The sequence below is a fragment of the Lactuca serriola genome, chromosome 5 (assembly GCF_051521515.1).
Source record: "Lactuca serriola cultivar US96UC23 chromosome 5, Lser_US96UC23_V15, whole genome shotgun sequence".
NCBI classification, from domain to species: domain Eukaryota; kingdom Viridiplantae; phylum Streptophyta; class Magnoliopsida; order Asterales; family Asteraceae; genus Lactuca; species Lactuca serriola.
The window spans coordinates 174,382,549-174,395,676 of record NC_136412.1 but is presented as its reverse complement, the minus strand read 5'-3'; positions in this window follow the sequence as shown (position 1 = coordinate 174,395,676).

Here is a 13,128-nt window from a genome sequence, read left to right as displayed (position 1 = left end):
GGGTTTCATCCAGCTTGTCCTACTTGTCGAGTCCGGTTCCCGACTCGTCGAGTAGCTCACTTAAAACCCGCATATATAATGCCTTCTACTCGATGAGTTAGGGCCACCAACTCGTCGAGTAGCCCTTCAAGGAAGCATAAATAAATAAATGATTAATTCAATCACGTACCATGGAACCAGGCGTTAAAATTCTCCCCCACTTGTCTTAGACTTTGTCCTCAAAGTCTTTTGTGTCTGAAAACAACTCTGGGTAGTGCTCCCTCATTTCCTCCTTGGATTCCCATGTCCACTCTGAACCCTTACGGTGCTGCACTACACCTTCGCTAACTCAACCCTCTTGTTCCTCAGTTCCTTCGTCTTGCGATCTAGAATCGCCACTAGCCTCTCAATATAGTTCAGGTTTTCATCAACATGAATATCCTTAAGGGGTACCACTGCTAAATCATCCACCAAGCACTTTTGTAGTTAGGAAACATGGAAAGTGATGTGGATCTGGCTAAGATCGGCGGGAAGATCCAGTCTATACGCTACCTTGCCCACCCGAGTTATGACTCGGAAGGGACTGATATATCTGGGGCCCAGCTTGCCCTGCTTCCGTAACCATATGATGCCCTTCCAGGGTGACACCTTTAGGAGAACCATTTCACCCTCTCAAAACTCCAAGCCTGAATGTCGCTTGTCAGCGTAACTCTTTTGCCGACTCTGAGCAGTCTGGAGCCTGCTTCGAACTTGCTGGATCAGCTTGGTGGTCTTGAGTACTACCTTCGTACTCCCCATGACCCTCTGACCAATCTCACCCCAACATATTGGGGTCCTACACCTCCTCCCGTAAAGCGTCTCGAAGGGAGGCCGGTCTATACTGGAGTGGTAACTATTATATGAAAATTCCGCTAACGGAAGATACGTATCCCAACCGCCACTAAAATCTAATACGCATGCTCGAATCATGTCCTTGAGAGTCTGAATCATCCTCTCGCTCTGTCCGTCCGTCTGAGGGTGGAAAGCGGTGCTGAAATGGAGACGAGTACCCATCTCGTCATGACCGCTTCCAAAATCTGGAAGTAAAATGGACATCTCGGTATGACACTACTGAGACAGGCACTCCATGCCATGCCACCACCTCTCGTATGTAAATCTCGGCCAATTACTTAGCCGAGATGCTCTCCTGGATCGGTATGAAGTGGGCGCTCTTGGTCAACCAATCCATGATGACCCTTATCGAATCGACCCCACGTGTGGTCGTGGGAAGCTTAGTGATACAATCCATAGTAATGTCCTCCCACTTCCACAAAGGGATGTCTAACGGATGCATCTTGCCATGCGGCCTCTGGTGCTCCGCCTTGACCTTCCTGTAGGTCAGGCATTTCTCCACGTACCATGCTACGTCCCGCTTCATGCAGGGCCACCAGTAATCGGGTTGAAGATCTCTGTACATCTTTGTCGCCCCTGGATGGATGGAGAACCTAGACTTGTGGGCCTCTTTCATCAACATATGTCGTACCCCACCCCAATGTAGCACCCAGACCCTCCCATGTAGGGTCAAAAATATGTGGTTGTCATAGTCAAAAGAGGTCACTTGGCCTATGATATGCTCGCACTTCCGACGCTCCTCCTTCAGGCCCTCGACTTGTGGCTCTCGGATCTGCTCCAACAATGGAGTAATCACTGTCATCCTCAGACATACTCGGATCAGGGCCGCTACCGCCTTGCGGCTTAGGGCGTCAGCCAAAACGTTGGCCTTGTCCGGGTGTTAAAGGATCTCACAATTGTAGTCCTTCACCACGTCTAACCACCGACGCTGCCTCATGTTCAGATTCGGATGATCCATGAGGTACCTCAAACTCTTGTGGTCCGTGTAAATGGTACACCGGACCCCATAGAGGTAATGCAGCCAAATCTTGAGGGCGAACACCACAGCCCTCATCTCTAAATCATGTGTCGGATGGTTAGCCTCGTGAGGCTTCAGCTGCCTCGAAGCATAAGCTATCACATGACCTCGTTGCATCAACACTGCTCCCATACCTGTGATTGAAGCGTCACAGTAGACTACAAAGTCATCTACACCCTCTGACAGGGTGAGAATCGGCGCCTCACACAATCGTTGACTGAACGTCTCAAAGGTTGTCTGCTGATCAGGACCCCAGCAAAAAACCACTGACTTCTGGGTCAGTCGGGTCAACATAACTGCTATCTTGGAGAAGTATTGTATACCTCGGAGTCTCCCACTGCATCACGGCCTCTACTTGGCTGGATCTACCAAAATACCCTTCTGGTTGACAAGGTGCCCAAGGAACTGCACCTCACACAACTAGAAGTCACACTTGGAGAACTTAGCAAAAATTCTCTCCCTCCTCAGTGTCTCCAGCACCTCTCTTAGGTGCTCCTCATGTTGCTCTTGAGTCTTGGAGTAAACCAAGATCTCATCAATGAATACTATTACAGACCGATCCAGCATCGGTCTGCACACGCGATTCATGACGTCCATGAACGCGGCTAGAGCATTGGTGAGCCCAAACGGCATCACCACAAACTCATAATGACCATAGGGGGTCTTAAAAGCGCTCTTTTGCACATCATCGTCTCTGACCCGCATCTGGTGATATCTGGATCGTAAATCAATCTTGGAGAAACAAAATTCTCCCTGAAGTTGGTCAAACAAATCATCTATCCTCGGGAGTGGGTAACAGTTCTTCACTTTTAATATGTTCAGCTCCTGGTAATCTATGCACATGCGATACGACCCATCCTTCTTCTTCACAAATAGGATCAGAGCTCCCCATAGCGAACTGCTCGGCCTGATAAAACCCTTGTCTAGCAACTCTTGCAACTGCGTAGACAACTCCTGCATCTCTAGAGGAGCCAACCGATATGGTGCCTTGGCTATCGGAGCCACACCAAGGATCAGGTCAATCCGGAACTCAACCTGTCTCTCCGGAGGTATCCCAGGTAAATCCTCTGGGAATACATCTGGGTACTCTCGCACTACCGGTAAATCGTCAACCATCGCCTTACCCTTATTCCGGGTATCCATGACATAGGCAACATATATTGTGCAACCCTGTTGAATGTGGCACCTCGCCCTCGCTGCTGAACAGAAAATTGGTCTGTGTTGTGGCCTCTCATCCTGGATAACTAACTCTCCCCCACTAGGAGTATGAACCCTAACCAACTGCTGCTCACAATCTATCACTACCCCATTGGGGCTCAACCAATCCATACCCACTATAACCTTATTCCCACGCAGGGGAATAGGAACCAAATCCACTGAAAACTGTTGATCAAATAACTGAAGTGTACATCCTCTGTGAACCCTCGTGACCCTGACGGTCCGATCATCAGCTATCTCTACATCCAATAGACAACCCAGTTCCCCCGGAGCTCCTACAAACTATTTGCTGAGCGCGAGCGACACAAAAGATCGGGTGGCACCCGAATCGAACAATACTAAGGCTGATATACCATTCACTAAGAACGATCCTATAACAAAACATGCAAACATAAGTAACAAACAATATCAATAAAGAGATAAGAGAAAGATACATACATGTCACCACGTTAGGAGCTGTTTGTGCCTCCTCTGTAGTAAGCTAAAAAGCCCTGCTCCGCGTCGTAGGCGCTTCAGCCCGGCCCTGACGACCATCTGCAATCCTCAATGTGGTAGGAGAAGGTGCTGCCACCTTCCCTGCTGCTGCTAAAATCAGGCACTGGGACCGCTTGTGCCCCCTCTGTTTGCATTGAAAGCAAATTAGATCTGATATTGTCATGGTAGTGGTAGTGGCTGTGCAATCCCGGCTCATATGACCATCTCTAAATCCAACTCCCTCTCTCGAGCCCTATCAATCATTCCCTACAGCGTCTTGCAACTGGAGCGGCTCATAAACTTTCTAATGTTACTCCTCAGCATCTCATGGTATCTAGCCTTCTTCATCTCCTTGTCCGCCACGTACTGTGGAACAAGAAAAGCCCTCTCCCTAAACTTGGTGGTAATATCCGCCACTGTCTCTGTCGTCTGCTGGAGATCCTGGAACTCCCTAGCAAGCTGTTGCACCTCAATAATAGGTGCGAACTCAACCCTGAACCTAGTCGTAAAATCACTCTAGGTCATCGCATGCAGTACTGTGTCATCACCAATGGCTCTCCCAACCTCTTGAGTCTTCTATCTTCTACTTCTTCCAAAAGCTTCAAAGAACACAAAATAACACTCAAAATGGCAAGAATCGCTCAAGAGCACTTATGGAGGATTAGGGTTTCGATATTAGGGTTTGGAGGTGATGGGGGCTGGGATGGAGGCCAGATATGAGGCTTAAATAGGGTGCAAACCCTGAAGATTAGGGTTTCATCCAGCCTGTCCTACTCGCCGAGTCCGGTTCCTGACTCGTCGAGTAGCTCACTTAAAACCCACATATATATTTCCTTCTACTTGATGAGTTAGGTTCACCAACTTGTCGAGTAGCCCTTCAAGGAAGCATAAATAAATAAATAAATGATTAATTCAATCATGTACCAGGGAATCGGGCGTTACAATGTTCAATAAAGGCCCAAGTTTATCAAAATGTTCAAAAGTTGATCCATATTTACTAAAAAGGCCCATTTTCGACCCATTTTACTAAAAGTGTTCAAAATGGCCCTTAGTTGTCTTTATGGCCGAAAATTGCCCCTTGTTAGTGAAAACTTCCATATTTTATTATGCATCAAATGAAATATATTTCATGTAGAAACTAGTTTTCCATTTTTACCAACATGTTAAGCTAACTAAGTCCAATAACTTGATATTCAACCAAAAATCTCGAGTTCATGGACTTTTAGCATGAATTTCACAACATAGCACACACATATCACATAATGCATGCGCATACAAGCAAATATATAAAGATATACACAAGACTTTGACTTTCATCCTCCCCCAAAAGAAAGAAAAGCTTGAAAATAGGGGTATGAAGCTCACCTTGGGGCTTTTTCGGTTTTTGAAGAAAAAGATGGTGAAGGTTTTTCGGCCTAGAGTGCTTCCTTGAAGAGATTTGTGGAGTTTTTGGTGTTCTATGAGGATAATCACCAAAATAGGGTTACTTGAGGAGTAATCTTATTGTAAATTGGAATTTAAAACAACTTGAGTGTGATATAAACTTATCAAGTTTATGAAGGCTTGAAAAGAACCTCTTGGATGCACACACAACCCACGAAAATTGAAGGAAAGAATGAAAGAATTTCTTTGAGTTTAAAAGAGAGGGTGAGGTAAATGTGAGTGGGCTTAAAATGAGAAGTGAGGATGGTGGTGGTGTGTTCGGCCGATTAGAGAGGAGAAGAGAGAGAGAGAGAGAGAGAGAGAGAGAGAGAGAGATTGGGACTTGGTTACATGAGGGATATTCACTCCTTGCATGGATGTATGCAAGGTAATGTTGGGTTTTGGTCCTAAGAACATCCTATGTGCTCATACAAACCCTAATGCTTGGATCTAGGTTTCTCTATTGTACATGCAAGTTATCCAAGACTATAAACCCTAATTCTAGCATACAAGTAATCATATTAACATAAGAATGGGTTTAAGATATTACCTTGATTGTTATGTAGCAATAACAATCCCAAATCCTTCTTATATTGACTTTAGAAAGCTTAGAGTCACAATTGTCACTCCTCTAATGGTTCACAAACACCATAAGCAAGAGGATGAAGAGGAGAGAGGATGGAGGCTGCCCAAAACGTTTTCTAACCCTAGAAGAAAGCTTCTCCACGTTTTTGATCATAAGGGATCTCTTTATATAGGAGGCAATTAGGGTTATCTAACAAGGAAACCCTAATTTGGATGCTTAAGCCCTAAGCAACCCATGGAGCCCATTCCTTAAGGCCTTGGAAGATTTCATATGGGCTTCCCCCATAGAATTCGTCCACCTTATAATAAAAGGCAATCCATGGCCTAAATTGCAATTATCTTATAATTACAATTCCAGTCCCTTAAGTTTAATTAATCTCTTTTAGTCACAAAACTAATTACCAATTAATTATTGACTAATATTAATTAAACAATATGATTTCTCCTTTAATGTATTATTCCCATAATATATTAATAAATCGTATTTAATCCTTTCTCTCCATAATTCATCCTATCAAGTTGCTTTGGTGAAGGCAACCCAAAAGGACCATGCACCATCGGGTCAAGTACATACCAAAATAGTTATGGACTTAGACACTAATCCAACAGTCTCCCACTTGGATAAGTCTAATAACTATTATGTGTATGACTTCAGATCCTGATCTGCAATCGTAGCTTTCCAAAGTCGCTGTCAACTCTGATCCTATCAAATATGTGTGTCCTTAAGATAAGGGATCATATATTCCTCCATTCTAGATATCATATGAGATATGATTTCAAATCATTCTCTTTGTACTATATCTCGATTCCTGATTTATGACGACTGACTAATTGAACAAATCAAATTAGCCCTAGCCCGGCCGAGCATTTACGTTTGTCATCACTAAATCATCGAGGGGCCCAAAGATATCGCTTTTATCCTACTTTGGATAAAAGGAACGGATAAACTTTGATACAATGCTTGCTTTCACTCACTCACCGAATTACACACAACAATATGTTTTATGACACCAAGTTACTAGTGTGTTTACATATTATCAATGTGCAACCGATTCGCAAGATACAGCTCACACATCTCAGTTTCAAGAATATAAGATGTTATCGTCTCACCAATCACTCGTGATACAATTCATGGAGTGATCCAAGTGAGCGTGGGTTTAATCCAATGCTCAAATCATATTCATAAGCACTCATGAACGTTGCAGCAAACATTTGCTTATGTCTAATACTCTTTTAGACAATCCACACACCAATTCACGACAGTCTTCATTCATATCTACTTCCAACATATGAATGACTGTGGCCCGTTCGAATAATTCGATTATTCTTAATAAATTCAATTATTCTGGAAGTCAAAACATGCAAATGTGAAACACAAGAATAATACTAATCCCATATGGCCTCAATCCTTTGAGTATAAATAAAACTCCTTTTATTTATCACCATATCGATTACTCATTATTTGTCGTTTCGGGTAATCAACTTCTTACTTGAATTATTACACTTGTCCCATGCTCTTAGCATGCACACAATGTTTACCTATGGTTCTTACTTTTGTGAAGTAGATCAAATTGAACACATTTCCAATCATTCTCATTTCACAACTCCAAATCCTTTTTCATAAGTGTGAGAATATCAAATTCTTGTTACTTATAAAATATGCTAGATTCTAACATTCTATGCAACGATCCTTTCGTAATGTCACTGCACCAAAGTCACAAAGACTATTGCCAATGATATTACAAAGTCCTCTATCGGAGATTGTTACAAGACAATTCCATAGACGTGATGTCCCACTCAAAGTACATTCCTTTGAACATACTTTTGCATAAAAGTTTCTAATCTAGACATAGATTTTCAATATTCAATTCCCAATATGGATACGTTTCCATATTTTCCATATGACAACTCATTCTTAATAGAATCTTATCTATTCATAATAATGTCGATATGGTCCATCCAATATGGAAACATTTCCATATTTTCCAATACTATACTTCCATCTACTCACAAGCGACCAATCCTCGGCGAACTTTGGATTGTCCTTTGATAGTTGTTTAATTATTTTAGTCAAAACCAATTTTAGTCCCTTTTCCCTCTAAATGCACTCGACATTTGGAAAATTTTAGAATGGTCAAACATTAAAGCATTCGCAATCGATCCTATACCCGAAGCGTATGGGACACGACGCATAATGTTTTATTTGCTATGTTCTCAAAATTCAAATTGTGAAGAGGAATGCCGTAATCATAATCGAAATTTTAAGAACACACTATGTACCCTTGACTAAATTTATTAACATTTCTCAACCTAATCCTTTAGATTTGAAATGAAGCATAATATTCTCTCCCTTAATTATAGCAAAACAACTTTACAACCCTTACGACTTTGCAAGGTATAACTCTTGTTTTCTATAATTAATATTGCCAACTTGAAATACGTGCCTTAATAATCATACAATCATAACATTTATGCTCCCACTATCATGATGATTATTAGAAAACATAACACTTATGCTCCCACTAGCTTTGACATGTATTCAGAAACAGCTTAACTTTCAGAAAAACAATGCCTATTGAATTTCTTAAGTTCATGTTTCTAATACTTAGTGCTTTGATAATCTTTTATCAAGTTTTCTTGAACTTATACACATTTGCCTTAGATAGTTCATATGTGTGTGTAAACAATTGCCAAACCTCACAATTCAAATTATGGAAAGGGATACCGTAACCATAATCAAATTCGAGAATGCAATTTTACAATCACTATCTTCTTAAAATCTTTCTTAGTGAAAGCATTTCCTCACAAACATTTTCATGAAGGAGGAAATCTTATGACACTTAGATTTAAATGGTGTATTTGTTCCTATCCATTTGAATTTGTCAAAACCAAAGTTTACGACAAATTCAAACTCATATAGATCGAACTTTCTTAATCTCGATTTCTTGCCTTATGGTAGCACATCTTACCACCATGTCTTCCAAGTAGTTAAGCAGCTCACCCTTTCCTATCAATGTACCTTTCATTGATTAAGGTGCCTTGCCTTTTATGCCTTCAAAATGAGAACTCATATAACTCACATGCATAATCAACTCAATTGGAACAGCACAGAACCAAAATAATGTCAACACGATAGGTTGTAAACCTCAACTCGTGTGCTAGTGATGATCGAGAAGGTCTATTTGATTTGTTCTTGAAACCTTTCAAGACCAATAAGACTCCCACTGACTCCTTGACATATAAGAATCTCTTGTCAACAACCATTTCTTGACAAACAAATATTCAAAAGTTAGTGTAGCTTTTATTAAAACACTTCATAAATTGGTCCTAGTTGGTCTTTGTCTTATCCAAGACATCACAACTTTCCACATTTGATGAATGTTATAAACCTTCTTAATACTTTTTCACTCAATGTCACAATCTTAACTCTAAGACTTTTTTTGGAACGAAGTATGATTGACTTCTTGATTTAACCATTTCTTCAATTCTTGATTCCTCTTTTTAGACATACATTTGTACTAATAATCACTTAGAGGATCAATTGAGATATGGTTCTTAATCATTAAGACCTATCATAAAGCATAAAAGCTACTCTCCCTTCTTCTTAGAATGGAGAAACTCTTATCTTTCTGCCTACTTGATTCTTCTTATTCGTTTTGCTATTGATTTAAACTTTTTCAATCAATTCATAATTACACTTAATCTTGTAAGTATAATCATATTTACTAAACCTTTAGTGAATCATGACGAATATCATTGTTACTCTTATGGTGGACTTGATCAACACGCAACTTTGTGTGCTCGATCTCCTAGTCCTTCACTTGACACTTTGTCAATGAATTTGTCTAATTTCCAAATATGAAATTTCTCATTCATCGTGCAACCAAGTTGCGTGATTCCAAATTTCTGTCCAATTGAAACTTGGGCGATGAGAAACTCTCCTTATTTGGTAAATTCTCGACTTTCCATAAATAACATAAATAAGAACCAAATCCAATATAAACATTCAAACACCAATTTTTCATATACGCCATTGCAAGGATAAATAAATAATATAAAATCAAAATTTATTTTATTGCGGAAAAATTTTGTCCTTACAATGCAATTCATTGAAAAACTATGCTAATACATTTTTCTTAGCAATCTAATTCTAACTCTAAGCAGTAGCTCAAGAATCTAATCTTCGAGAAATGTGATCGAAATCCATTACTTCACGGTTAGATTCTGCTCACTTCTTCCCTTAAGCTTTCTTTCTTTTTTTCGATCCTACAAAACATCAATTGTAATCTTATCACATTATGTATTAAGAATCTAGAATAGAAGCTTAAAGAGTTAGTTAATGGATTTTACCTATATTAGATCCATACGTTTCGACTCTCCCATCTCTTAGATCTCTTAGGTAAATGGGGCAGCTTCGTCTCCAATGCCCCTTCTCTTGGCAATAAAAGCAAATCGACTCTTTTGGAACAGCACATGGAACTACTTCAGACATTGCCTTTCTCTTATGATTAAACTTTTCGATCATAGCATGTCTTTCGTTGCCATTGTCTATATCCATAGAGGTCTTGAAGGCAGATTCACCAATCAACTTTGCTTTTCTGTTGCGCCAAACCATTGTTGATTCAGCAGCAATAAGCATATAGGTGAGATCTATAAGGGTCACGTCACGGTTCATCATATAGTACTCTCTTACGAAGTCACTATATGAGTTAGGAAGTGACTGAAGAACCCAATCAACAGCCATTTCCTCACAGACAACGGATCCCAACATTCTTAACCTATCAATGTGTGACTTCATCCCTAGGACGTGTGCACACACCGGCTTTCCTTCTTTATGTTTACTTGCCAAAAGTGCTTGAGTGATCTTGAACTTTTCAAGCCTTCGAACTTGTGGGTTAGGGAGAATAATTGGAGGAGGAGGAGGAAGTGAAGTATGATCTATTGTTCCTTGATCGAATTGTGGAATATCATCTTCATGTGGAATGCTTGTTCCACGGGATTTGAGAAGACCATAGTTGTCAAACTTTGACATCTACAAAACGGGAGAAAACGAATTCAAGTTAGTTGATTGATTGAGTCCTTAGTAAATCACCCAAATTAAATACTAAGGCTAGGACCCAACACAATATTCTACAACTCGGGAGAGGGATGCCATAACCCAAATTGCAGAACATTTGAAGGTAAGTGAATGACGATTCACTAATTTCCACCATGAAAAAAGAAAAAGAAATTTAATTTTTAAATCTATGACAACTCCTAGATCCTTTGAGATTCATTGAACTTTCAATGGCATGTTTAAATCTCGATATGTCCCTCTTGTTTGTGACTGGGATGCCGAGGATCACAAAGCGGGTGTGAATAACCATGCAAACTTACATGGTGCCCTCACATGTTACAGTCACCTATTCGATGTGCCGGTAAACCACACACGCTCCACCGAACTATGACAAACATTGAGTCACCCTTTGCAACCTTTGCTTAGAACCATTTAGTGTGCTGGTAAACCACACACGCTCCACTAACGTCTTTGCAAGGGCACAAAGTGTAATTTCATGGAATTGCATCAATTCACTTTTGCCTAAGTAACTAAGATTGGGAATTTTATGAAAACATTTAGTTACTTTTATAATTCATTATACTTATAATGGAAGGTTTCGTTTTATCCTACCCGTTCGTATAACGACCCTCCACTAGCCAAGAGTGCGGTGGGTAAGAGTGGATACCCATTCAATCGTCATTTTATAGGCAATTTCCTTAAACACCCCTTATAGACCAGCTTCGTGAATGAGGCCTACTAACGGTAAGACTGACTTTACTCATACATATATATAATGTTAGACTTTTAATGTTATATATATATATATATATATATATATATATATATATAGTATAGGGTGTATTTTATACTTTTAAAATACTAGGTGGTCTAATTTAATAATTATACTTTTAATTTAATTAAATTTTATACCAAGACTTTATGGATTTACTAAATCTCCTTTAATTATACACCTTAATTAATTAATAAAACCATAAGGGTGTGATTTGAACTTCTTCAAAACAATACTAGAGTTTTAGAATTTAACATTCCTAATTAAACTTTTAATCAACTTTTAAATTCCAAAACTTGAGGGCAAGTTTTGAAACATTTCAAAACATTAGGGTTTAGAATTTAAATATGCATCAAAATTAAACTATTAATCAAAATTTAAATTCCAAAACTTGAGGGCAAGTTATGAAACCTTTTTCAAAACATTAGGGTTTCAACTATTTAAATTTCAAAACAACAAAACTTTTGAGGTCAAATTTAAACTATAAAACCTAAAGGGGAAAATATGAAACATTTCATAACACAAGGATCAAATAACAAATAATCTAAATTAACAATTAATCACATAATTATCCATATTTGATTTATTTAATGATTTCTTGCAAAACAATTTATCCATTTAATCAAAATAATTAATCAATTATCACATAAGGAAACAAATATTTTATTAATTGATAAATATCTTCAATTAGATCAAGAATATAGTCATATATATCAAAAATCGGATTTATATTGATCTAATATGATAAGGCAAGTATCCTCAAGCAAAAACAGCAAGAAATCCCGGTTTTCCCTCACTCTGACCAGCCGACTCGTCGAGTCAGGCATGGACTCGTCGAGTTCATCATGAACTCGGCGAGTTCATCTAAAAAACTCGACGAGTTCTGAACCCAGAAGCACAAAAATCGAATTTTTTCAACATACAAAGCATCAATACAATAGAAACCAATCTAGGCTCTGATACCACTGTTGGGTTTTGGTCCTAAGAACATCCTATGTGCTCATACAAACCCTAATGCTTGGATCTAGGTTTCTCTATTGTACATGCAAGTTATCCAAGACTATAAACCCTAATTCTAGCATACAAGTAATCATATTAACATAAGAATGGGTTTAAGATATTACCTTGATTGTTATGTAGCAATAACAATCCCAAATCCTTCTTATATTGACTTTAGAAAGCTTAGAGTCACAATTGTCACTCCTCTAATGGTTCACAAACACCATAAGCAAGAGGATGAAGAGGAGAGAGGATGGAGGCTGCCCAAAACGTTTTCTAACCCTAGAAGAAAGCTTCTCCACGTTTTTGATCATAAGGGATCTCTTTATATAGGAGGCAATTAGGGTTATCTAACAAGGAAACCCTAATTTGGATGCTTAAGCCCTAAGCAACCCATGGAGCCCTTTCCTTAAGGCCTTGGACGATTTCATATGGGCTTCCCCCATAGAATTCGTCCACCTTATAATAAAAGGCAATCCATGGCCCAAATTGCAATTATCTTATAATTACAATTCCAGTCCCTTAAGTTTAATTAATCTCTTTTAGTCACAAAACTAATTACCAATTAATTATTGACTAATATTAATTAAACAATATGATTTCTCCTTTAATATATTATTCCCATAATATATTAATAAAACATATTTAATCCTTTCTCTCCATAATTCATCCTATCAAGTTGCTTTGGTGAAGGCAACCTAAAAGGACCATGCA